The sequence below is a fragment of the Parus major genome, chromosome 1 (genome assembly GCF_001522545.3).
Source record: "Parus major isolate Abel chromosome 1, Parus_major1.1, whole genome shotgun sequence".
NCBI lineage: Eukaryota > Metazoa > Chordata > Aves > Passeriformes > Paridae > Parus > Parus major.
In genome coordinates this window covers 52,113,411-52,125,577 of record NC_031768.1, presented here as the reverse complement: position 1 = coordinate 52,125,577, position 12,167 = coordinate 52,113,411, and the positions used below count along the sequence as shown (strand labels likewise).

General features: G+C 35.8%; 1 long non-coding RNA gene across 1 annotated transcript; it reads right to left on the bottom strand.

Moving 5' to 3' along the window:
* Window positions 1–246: 246 nt before the first annotated feature.
* LOC107199917 lies at window positions 247–11,698 on the bottom strand. Its single transcript, XR_004496340.1, has 3 exons — window positions 11,457–11,698; window positions 7,275–7,614; window positions 247–420 (listed from the first exon to the last, which is right to left on the bottom strand). It is a non-coding gene; the product is annotated as an uncharacterized LOC107199917 (long non-coding RNA).
* Between the last annotated feature and the right edge of the window lie 469 nt (window positions 11,699–12,167).

The window sequence follows — 12,167 nt, the reverse complement described above, 5'->3', positions numbered from 1 at the left end:
CTCTAATAGTTAATTTTAATTTCTAGTGATTTTAGTGCATTAGCTTCACCCTTTGGTGGGTCATGGGATCTGAAATAGTCTATACATATGTAATTTTGTGTTTAAGTGATCAAAGGCAGCTTCCAGTCAGATCATATTGAAACATGGTGTCTTATTTTCTAGATCAAACTATGTCTGTTCAGTAATGAGAATATTTATTTCAGCTTCAAATAAGAATTAAATCAAATAGTAGTTTTTTGAACTTACCTTCAAATTGACATTCTTGTGTTTTGATCATCTATTCAACAATAAATTGACAGTATAAATACATGCATAGGAAAACAGCAGGCATCCTTCATGAACAACTTTTCAGTAGATTAGATTAAAGTAAAAGTACCCTTTTTCTAACAAAGTGGCTTGCAATTATGGTAGCAGAGCAATCTGTGGAGAAAAAATTATTTGCAAGATGTTCTAGAGTATTTATCTATGATTAAAATATTAATAAAATAGAGTCTTTTCCCTGAATTTGAGACAAACCAGCACATCATGTTCCTGTCTGTTCAACTAAAGTCTGTTATTAACCTACCCTACCCCACATCTGGAAACAGATATGGACTTTTTGGAATAGTCCATGTCCTTGTGCTAATATCTGGATTGTCCTCAGCTGTTCATGTAGAAAGTTACTTGGCCCAATCAGAACTGTGACAAGAATCACTCTAAATATATTAGTACAGATAACCATGTTTCCATCTTTATCAAAATTTATGCTCTCTGTCACGGTTTGATTTATAACTACAAATGTAAACATTGAGAATTGCTTGATAAATTATGTATCTTTGGCTTTTCTTAAGCACTAACTAATTTTGTGAATTCTGAATTCCTAAATATTTCATCCTCCACAATTCTACTCTTTAGAAGGCAAAGACATCTGCAAAGATGAAGTTCATTCCCTAAGTCATTGATAACCTCCAGAAACTGCATTTGTGTTAAATGTTCAGGACAGTATGCAGGATTGTGTTTGGGTACAGGGCTATGCCCAAGGCAGAGAGGTAAAGACAGAGGAAGGAAGGATGATGCTTAATTTTAATTTCAAGGAACTTGTATGTTAGATTGTTCAGATTCACTGCAGGCAGGAGTAACTCTTGAGTTGAAGAAATTGGTTATTATGCAATTCTCTCAAAATTAGTCTCTGCAAAGAGCCTTTTGTAGGGAAAGTGGCCAACCACATGCTTCAAAGATTGGTCATCCATGAGGACATCAGTACATCATTCATCTGTCATCAGGACAAAGCCATTGCTGAACCCTCTCAGATCACCACAATGTGTCTTAAATTATATCTAAAACTGTATCCACACTCAACAGCTGACCATGTTCTCTATAAAAATAATTAAACCCCTATATTTTAAATTGTTCAAATACAAATTCAAATATTATTATTCTGCCTTTCACTTGATATCCATATAAACAACTTTGATATAATTGAAGACCAGGAGATTCCCATAAATGCTGGTCAGTTACTCTTTATTTTCTAAGCTTAATGTATCTTTCCTATTGCTCATTGTAAAAACTCTGGAAATTCAGGTGACCCCAGGATCTCACAAAATGCCTGCATTTGATTTAGACTGGCACATTACCTTTGTGGTATTATGTATATCTGTGAGACTGACACAAATCAATGGTTGAAAATAAACCAGTGTCTGCTTCTGAAAGGATAAACAGACACATATTTTGAAATCTAAGGTATAATGCACAATGAAGTGTGGGAAACGGGCACCTAGTCACAACAGCAGTGGGAAGGAGGAAAGATGTTAAATGCACATTGCTGGAACTACATTCCCATTGTTTCAGCTTGCTTCTCATAAAAAAAGAAAATATTGAGGATATCTGTGAAAAAGTATCAATTTTTTATATGATTCACCAAAATGCTCTCTGGTTGCTGAATGAAGGATCCTTTTTTGCCTGAAGAGTAGTGAATTTCAGTTATCTCAGCACTACTAGTACTAGGTCTGTTGCCAGTGGAATCGTGGGATAATTTGCAGCATCACTGTCTGTTTCCAAGAAACTACTGCATTGAGACAGATGTAGTGAGGGACAGAGGCTTCATGCATAGGCACAAGTAGAACAGGACAGTTCTCTCTACCATGGACTTAGGGCCAAGGATGTGAAAACCAAGAAAAATAACTAACAATTCTGAGCAAGTGCTTGTGTCTCTCTTAGCTATGAATTTCAAAAGATTCAAAGGTAAGGAGTTGAGTTTGTTCTCTTGCAGGGCTCATGAATCTTGCTTTCTTGACAGTGACAGAGCTTCACATGAGATGAAAATGGTATTCCCATTTTCTTTCCTCCCTCTTATTTCCTGCTTTTCTCCCTTATGCTTATGTAGTGATTAGGGTATACTTCTCAAGAGAGAGAAGAGAAAAAAAAAAAGTGATTTTAGCTTGAAATCCTTTAGATTAAGCATACTGAACTCTAATCCCCCAGTGATTTCTTTAACCAGGAGTCTGTCATACAAAACATGAGCAATGCCTCCCCTCATCACCTTTCTCTCACTGCTCTGTTTTAAAAGCAAAGCAATTGAAACAGAGTTTTATAGATGGCTCAATATCTGTCAAGCAGTGTCACATTACAAGTTTCAGAACTTCAGTCCTACCATATTGGTCTTCTTAGGAAATTTATGAATTCTGTCTGGAGATAGTTGAGGGCTGTGCGTCCTCAAAAGGAGACAAGAACAATTCTAAGCATAAGCAAAAATGGAATTTCAGGCAATTAAGAAAATTATAAGTCAAATGCAGGCTAGAAAATTTTGCTGTTTGCTCAGTATGGGTATTTTCAATGGCAATTAATCTATGAGAGGCGCTAACTTGACCTACATTTTTTAAAGGCACCTATATTCTTTTAAATATATGTGCTTTATCCTAGTTTATACTTAAGTACTAGAATTACTTCTATAATCTACCATTCTTTATAATTTTTTTTTCTGAAATATTGACTTTCTTTATATGTATTGGAAATATATGCTGATTTTCTCTTTACTGATGATATTAATTTTATCACTTTTTCTTATTAGCTGTACATGTAAATTTGATATAATTAGTGTAGCAGTCTTTGACTCTATCTTTCTAAACTTCCTAGGCTGAATTTTTACTGGTTTGTACCTGAAGACATTAATATCTGGGTTAGTGTTATCGTTACTACATTACCTCTTGGTAAGTAGAAAGATTAGGGAATTTTACTAGAGATAGCTTGGCTTGTTAATTAGACCTAACTTGTCACTGTTCTGGTTTGTCAAAAAATGGAAACAAAATGTATGATAGTATGGCTAATAGGCCATAAAATATGAGGACATAACTTTATCAGCTTATTCAAATATTGCTTGAGGACAATTTTACTCATGATCAAATGTATGAGATCTGGTTCTGTTTCTGTCCCCAACAGTTAATGTAATTTGGGAAATTTGACTCAAGGATATGTCTAAAATAGAGATACTAAGATCACAGAATGGTTAAACCTGTTGTTCAGAACCTAGTGTCAAAAAAGTCAAGTGAGAAAAAGTTCATAAAACCTAAATCAATCAAAATAAGCAAGAGGCTAATCTAAATAACTCATTCAGATTCCCTCTCACTGCTTTCACTGTAACAAAGAATTGCCTTTTCATGTTGACATTATTTTCTGACTGCAAGTGTCTTTCTGTTTCTTGGATTTTTTTTCCAACTTTTTTCCCCTCTACTGAGGCGATTTAGATATCAGTATTAGATTGAATGTCCAACTTCAGATAAGTCAATTCAGGTAAGACAAATCTCAGGTTGGTTTTCTGAGTGAGTAAAAAAGGCTGAAGAGTATGTGACTAGAGGTCATTTACACAATAACCTGTTACAATTTTGTGGTTGAGAGTCAGAAAATATTATTACATTGATTGATCTACCTGACACAGCTGTTGTGAAAATGATTACTCTTTGTGTAGATAGAAATAAATCCAAAAGATAAAATTTTACCTTCTCTAGTCCAACTTAACTGTATATAACATTTCTGATCACTTTATGTTATAAATAGATTAATCAAAGCCTTTGGTAGAGGAAATTTGTTCTCCTATCTGGTTTCAACAGTAACACAATGAAGCAGAAGACAAAAGTAAGTGTTCAACTTCCCTCATATTTTCTTATCCAAATAAGATTATTTGTTTGTAGGCAAATATTATTGCCTACAAAAAAAACTTCCAGTAATTGAAGGATAATTACCTATTTTTCTGCATTTATATTTATTTACTGAATGCTGAATTTCACAAGGTTTGAAGATTACAAAATGCACTATCTCATCTTTTTAACCATTGGAATGGGCAAAACTCTAATTGTGAATTCAAACTTATCGCAAACTTATTTTACTGCTTCCAGGTTGTGCCTCAGTAGAGAAAAAAACACACATATGAAATTATCTGATCAATTTTCATACAATCATAGAATCATTTAAGTTGGAAAATACCTCCAAGATCATAGAATCCAACCTTTGACTGACCTTGTCCACTAAAACACACCCCTAAGTGCCAGAGTCAGTCTTCTCTTGAGAACCTCCATGGATGGTGCATCCACCACCTCCCTGTGTAGTCCATAACAGCGCTTGACAACCCTTTCTGCAAAGAAATTCCTCCTGATGTCCAAACTGAACTTCCTGTGGTGCAGATTTAGCCCATGTCCACTTGTCCTGTCACTAGCTCCCTAGAAGAAGAGTCTAACCACCTCTTGTCTACTTTCAGCCTCTTTTCAGGCAGCTGCAGACAGTGATGAGGTCTCCTCTCAGCCTCCTTTTCCCCAGGCTAAGGAGCCCCAGCTCCATCAGCCACTCCCCATAGGACAGGCTCTCTAGACTTTCACCACCTCTGTTGAGGTGTTGTTCCAGCACCTCAATGCCTTTCTTGCAGTGAGGGGCCCAAATCTGGACAAAACACCCGAGGTATGTCCTCAACAGTGCCCAGTACTGAGGAACAGTCACTCCCCTGGTCCTGTTGGCCACAATAGTTTTATTAGATAGGTCAAAATGTCATTGGCCTTTTTGGCTACCTGGGCACACTGACGGCTTCTGTTTGTAGCCTCTCATCACATCTGTCCCATGAAGTTGTATTTGACACCTCAGGACATCTCAAATGACATTAAGGAGTGACGATCAGGCAATAGAATTGAGTCTCTTGTCAAAATAATCTGGAGTGCTTTTAAACCTCCAAGAGCATCAAGTTTCTGTGATCCAAAGCCTAATTTTAATGCAACACAGTGGCATAATCTTGGCTCACGCATCCAATAAAATTGCCAGAAATTTGGGAAAGAGTGCTGACAAAACTGCATAGGCTAGCACCATGAAAGGTAACAAAGGTAAGACTGCAGAAAAAGTAAGAGAGTTGTTCAAGGATTCTGCAAGAATAAGAGGTGAGAAAAATCTTAAGGGGAAAATAAAAAAAAAAAAAAAGAAAAACTTTTAGTCCCAGTAATCACTTGTATAATATTAAGCAAGAAATATTTTCCATTTTTAGTTTTGCATAATTTGTGATTGCTATCCATGTGTAGAATATCTACAGTTATTTGATATTCATGTTTGGTTTCTCCTGCTGCCTTGTCTCTTCATTTTCTTCTTCAAATATTTAAGTTCCAGAGTGAGAGGGCAATAGGTTTTTTGATCAAGGTTTTATATTAAAGAAAATAGTTTTTAAAAATTCACAAAGACAATTTTATCTGTTTTATAATTTTGCAAAATAAAGACTGAAATCCTGCTCCCTGTCAGTAGAAAGCAGGATAAGTGTGGTAGTTATTGTTAAATACATTATAACAAATTTCTGGTGTAAAACTGAAGCAATTCTGAGTTCTGAAGTCTTTCAAAATCACATTGCTCTAGTGCATTCTGGACACCTTATTTCCAAGGAGCAGACAAGAGTTTTCTCAGGGTATATGCTTAGGAACAAAGAGACAGTGGAGTGATGGTAAAATAAAATATATTAAATAATTTTCAGGAGACGAGGAAGAAAAAGGTCTTGTTCTCCCTCCTATTACTTATTAATAATAATAATTAATTAATAATAATCAATTATATGATAATAAATAAACTATTTCACTTAATTTTATCACACTTGAACACAGAAAAGGAAGTAAAAGAAGCCTTTTTATCTGGAGGGGTGTGAAGAAAAATAGATCCGGAATTAAACCCAAAGAATGTGTTAAATTACCTAAAAAATATTCTATCCTCTCTCAAGGCCTATCCTAAATAATTTGAGAACAGAGATGACATTTAAAAGCAGAAGGGAAGGTGGGCAGGAAGATCACAGCAGAAAAGATGAATTTCTTGTGCTGCTATATAACACCATCATTTTTCTTAATTATTCTTGACATTTCACCTATTATTCTGTGAGCTCCCTCAGAGCATAGAAGGGAAAAAATGCCAGTTGCTTTTCAGAATAAAATGTGAAGAGGTACTTACTGTCAGCTTTTATGGCTGAAGTCTGCCCTTTGATACACAGAATCATAGCACCACCTATCTGGTAACATTAGCTGCTATATTTGCAGATGTGCAACCCACAGCAGAGTATACAAAATGGGGGGTCTATAGAATGTTTGTGTGGAAGGAGGCCACTAGGCTAAACGTGGTTTTATGCTAACAGAGGAATGCTGAAACAAAGTAATGCTTAAGTGCTAAATTAACCCTCAATGAATATTTTTCAAAATTTGTCTATGAAAATAAATAGTATGCATCTGCATGAGACATTTAAATTTAATGTATTGTCTAAACCAAAGGAACAAAATTATCTATCTATGCCAATGAATGAAATGTTAACTTCCCCTGCTCCTCTAGGTTGTTGCTGTAAAACAAGGATTGAGAATTGTTCATCAATATGAAATGGATATAGGAGTTATACTTAGAAACCTAAAGTCTGCATGGAAAAACAGAAAATGAAGCAGAAAAAGCATACCACTGGTGGTATAAAATTTTATATTCTTAATAGGAGATTTTAATTTCATTGGATTTTTAAACTTATATTCTATACTTCAATGAATCATGATGTGTATGTAAGAAATGAATTGTTAGCTCAAAAGATTGCATCAATCAAAATAATTGATTAATAATAAAAATAATAAAAGAAAACCAACTTAATTATGTTAATGTAATTAAAAGTATATGCTAGGGAATCAGTAAACAGAAGTCACAACAAATAATTTCACAAAGCAAAACACACATATGATAGAAGGCTGTCATCAATGTCAGAATGTGTTTATCCATCTATTTATTTATGCATTTATTTATTTATTTAAGGGAATACTGACCTCTTCCTGGATGTACAGTCTCAAAATGAAAATCCATTTTACTCCCAGAAGACTTCTTGGAAATTTGATACATTTTGCAGATAAACATCTCTTTCTCAAATCTTTCCCATTTCTAATAAGATTCATGAATGTAAGATAATGAAACTACATTAGCTGAAATCTGTAGAATCTCAGTACCTTCCCCTCTATTACACTTCATTCCAGGAAAGAAAATCTTCCATGTCAATCCACTATGAATAGTCAATTCTTCAGTATGTTTTTTGGCCTTTCTTCTCATAAAATCTGCTCTCCTTTCCAATAGTAGGATTTCTCTTGAGCTTCAGCATCCTACCAACTAGGACTGAAAGAGAAAAAATAACAATTTTCAGTGCCTGATGGATAGTAATATATTTAAGAAATCATACTTGCAAACACCAAGCATTAAAGCACTTTGATTCCATAACCCACCATTATGATTTATGTTTGATGCCATTTAAATATATTATATTCTGAATAATGTAGAAGTGTGGTGGGTTGACCTTGGCTGGATGCCAGGTGACCAGCAAGCTACTCCATCATTCTCCTTTCCAGCTGGACAGGGGAGACAAAATAAGATGGAAAACAACTCACAGGTTGAGATAAGGTGTTTTACTGAAGCAAAAGAGAAAATTTGTGTGTTCATAAGCAAAGAGAAAAAAATAAAAGTTTTTTCTCTACTTGCCATCAGCAAGGCATGTCCAGCCACTTCCCAGGAAGCAGGGCTTCAGGACACGTAGTGGTTGCTTTGGAAGGCAAACACTGTAAAAAAGGAATATACCCCATTCCTCCTCCTTCCCTTAGCTTTATATCTGAGCTGGCATCATGTCATACCCCTTCATTCAATTTGGGTCAGCCAGCCTAGGTGGGCCCCATCCCAGGATCTTGCTCACGCCCACCTCTTGATGTGGGGTGAATGTTGAGAGACAGAGGTGATGCTGTGCCAATGCTGTTCAGCCAGAGCCAAAACTGGTGTTTTATCAACACCTTTCCTGCTACCAGTGCAAAACACAGCACTGTGAGGGCTGCTGTGGGGAAATGAACTTGGTCTCAGCCAGACCCAGTACAACCTCCAGCCCTTATTCCATGTTATTTGATCATACTTAGATGTCATATAATTTATACATCTTCTAACTGTTCCACTGTATTTATTTACCATTACTGAAATATCTTCTTATTAACACATACAACTTAAACTACATCCTTAAACCATCTCTATATCCAACATACAGATTTGTACATTTTCCTTAACTACTATCCCCTCTCCTTTCACAAATATTTATTATTTTCTCATTTCATGGGCTTCCTCCACCCCTCCAGATCCTTGACTTGGGCTTAAAATTCATTTTTCCTCAGTTCATGTCATTCCTGCTACCTTACTTGTAACATACATTACAGATTATTTTTCCCCCGAGGTTAAACCTCTTTGAGTCACACACCAGGTCTCCCTGTCCTTCTGCATTACCCAGAAAGTACACACCCTGGTCCTTGGGCAACGACAATCCCACAAATGGATTTTCTTTTTCTCGTGGGAGGAAATATCCACACAGACTTCCCCAGCCACTCCCCCATGTCCAGTACCTTCTCTCCTCCCACAGTGTGTAGGGGTTAATTTGGGCAGGAACAGGACAGTTTGCAGATTCCCTAGGGCTCACCAGCCAAGTGGCTTCTGCTGAATTTACACCCCAATGCTTCCATGTCACATTACCTAACACTCTTAAAACAGATTTCAGCAGTCTATTATACCTCTCAGTCTTCCCAGAGGCTTGTGAGTGATGAGGAATATAATATATCCACTCAATGCCATGCTCTTTGCCCAAGAGTTTAGAAGATGATTTCAAAAATAAGTCCCATTGTGAGATTCAATTCTCCTTGGGGTACCCTGTTGCCACAAAATGTGTCTTTCCAGGCCTAAGATGTTTTCTTGAGCAGTGGAATGGTTTAAAGGGAAAAATCTGGGGCAGCTGATTCCAGGTTTACTGGACACCCCTCCAGTGAAAGCAAACTGTGTCCTGCACTTTCCTTCCAGAGGGATTGAGAAAAATGTGTTAGTGATATCAGTTGTGGCATACCATTTGGCTGCCTTTGACTCCAGATCATACTGAAGTTCCAGCATGTCTGGTATGGAATGAAGATTAAGTTCCTACTTTGCATCCATGGTCATACATTGCATTTTATCTTGTAAAAATCACCTAGTTTTATAAAAGCTCTAAAACCTGAGAAAGAAGGAACTTTATACTGTGGAAGATGGATGGATGGATGGATGGATGGATGGATGGATGGATGGATGGATGGATGGATGGATGGTTGGATAGATAGATAGATAGATAGATAGATAGATAGATAGATAGATAGAGAGACAGATAGACAGACAGACACAGACAGATAGATAGATAGATAGAAAGATAGATAGATAGATAGATAGATGCAATCTGTGTAATGAGAAAAGTAAGGTAATTATGACAGCTTGTCCTTGATGTCCTTCAACAAAAAATAATCTGACGTAAATATTTAACAGAAGTGTGACACAGAGAATTCACACTCTCCCTTTATGTTTTTCATATGTTATTAATTTTTAAATTATTGGATGTCTACATTTTTTCATAGCAAAGTCTTATAACTTGAGGGAGGCGTTGCCTCAGGCAAAGCACTGCTGTGTGATTTATCTTCTGCACTCTTCTTGCTTTAACAATATGAACTTTTTTTCAGAGAAGTGCAAAGCTGTGTTTGACCCCACAGGGAAAAAGTTTTCTTTTTTAAGAAATGCATACAAAGTACTTAATAAGTTATGTCACTCAGTTTTACTGTATATTATTTTTTCAGTGACTACACTTAAATTTCTAAATCCCCAGATCCCAACATTTTAATAAAAACAAGACATTTTTAACAAAATGTCAGCAGCGAAGTGATCAAAGTGCTATGGGAGCAGTTAGGCAACAGTTTGAGCTTTGAATTTCCTATTCGCTTTCCAAAACATTCACTTAAAAAGCGTTTATTGAAGCTGAACTGCCTTTATCAGCCTGATCAGAGCTCCATAAAGAGCATGCATGATTCAACTGCCTTTCCAAGCTTTAAAAATATAACTTTGATATATGCCTCACAAGTACAGCACAATAGTTTTCATGCTCACGTTTGTTAAGATTTAGTGCAGCGATTAAAGAACAGAAGGGCTCTTTGGTGGCAATTCTCAGACATACCAAATATCCCAAAGCACAACCTTCTACAAATCAGAGATTAAGGTAGTGACAAAAATTTCCACTTGATTGCAGTTTTTTCCTCTTAAACTTGTGTCAGGAGTGACTATCTTTTGGATCAAATCTCTGAGGGTGGTGATTTTTTTTTTTTATTTTTTTAGGTTTTTTTCACTCTGTGAGAAAAATATCAACTGAGAGATAAAAAGTGACATTTTATGTGCCTTGTCCAGAAGTCAGTTGATTTATTTAAAAAACTTTGTATGTGCCTGACCTATACATGAAATTTGTGACATGTCTCTTGTCAAGTATTGATCATTTAAGACTTTTCTGTTTGCTTACTGTTATGTAGCTAATAATCTCTTTTTATTTAGTTTTGTGTCTTTGAATTCTTATCATGACCCACCTGATTTCTTTGGGACATTCTTGCCTCAGCTGGGTAAATGGGCATGGAAATTAAGCCTACTAAACACTTTTCCTGGGCAAACAGACTTTGTTTTCCAACAGTTCACACTGCAAGTGGTTTGCATGCAGATAGATACATTTGGAAGCAGCAGATGCCATCAATCTTTATGACTTTCCGATACACACCATTTCACCTCTACCTCTTGTAAGGGATGGCTGAGCAATCATGCTATATTCTCCTTGAATGACGTAAAACTTTCTCATACAGCTCACCTCAGCATTTTGTGGTAATTGCTAGGACTACACAAAAGGTAGGACTTTCATCAAGTCTCTTCTTGGTGTCTTTCAGATGGCATTCCAATCTGACAGACCTTCTCTCTCAACACTTTAATTATGCTGTCATTCTTTCCATTGCTTCTTAATTCAGGATGCAATTACATCTTATTTTCTTAATGTACTCAGATTATTTTTATACAGACTCAAAATGAGAACAAAGACATTATTCCTAGGTTCACTGGTAAATCTTTTATGAAACTAGGAAAAACCAGTAATATGAGAAAAAATCTCCTACCTTTAGGAAATATGTATATATCTCACCAGAGAAAAAGGATGGTCTTCAGCAAAGTATTTTAATTCTGTCTTCTTAAGAACTGTAGATCTTGCCACCCCAAAGAATTATGTGATGGAGTTTCTGAAGCTGACACCCAAGTAATTCGCAATGCAATGGTTCATTCTCTGTAAATTTCAAATGTAATGAAATGAACAATATTTCAGACATATTCAGCATTAATTAGGCACATCTGTCTGCAACAGCTCTTTCAACTAAATCTTAAAATCTACAGGTGTTTTCAAGTATCTGTTTGAACTGGCATGGGGGAAAAATGTAACAGACTTTGACTTGAAATTCATCAATCATAATGGCAACACCCAGCTGCATCAGCCAGAAATACTACCTTGTTTGTCAGATTAATTTAAAAAAAAACCCAAAACACTCCCCCCAGATTGTGTAACTTACAATAAAAACAGAGTGAAAATTACAAACTCAGTATAAAATCTGTGGTTCTGAAATTACTATTTTAACTTTAACCTTTTACTCACTTTAAAATTCTTAAATTCTTATTTTTTGGCCATGCCTTGAACTGTGTCAATTTTATTACAGCTCAGAAGTTTAGAGATTACTTTGTAACTCAAATCAATCAAAACACAAAGCAAGAAATTCCTCTTCCAAAATATTGCTATGTTAAATATGAAAATATTTTTCACCCTTAACTTAGCATGGTGA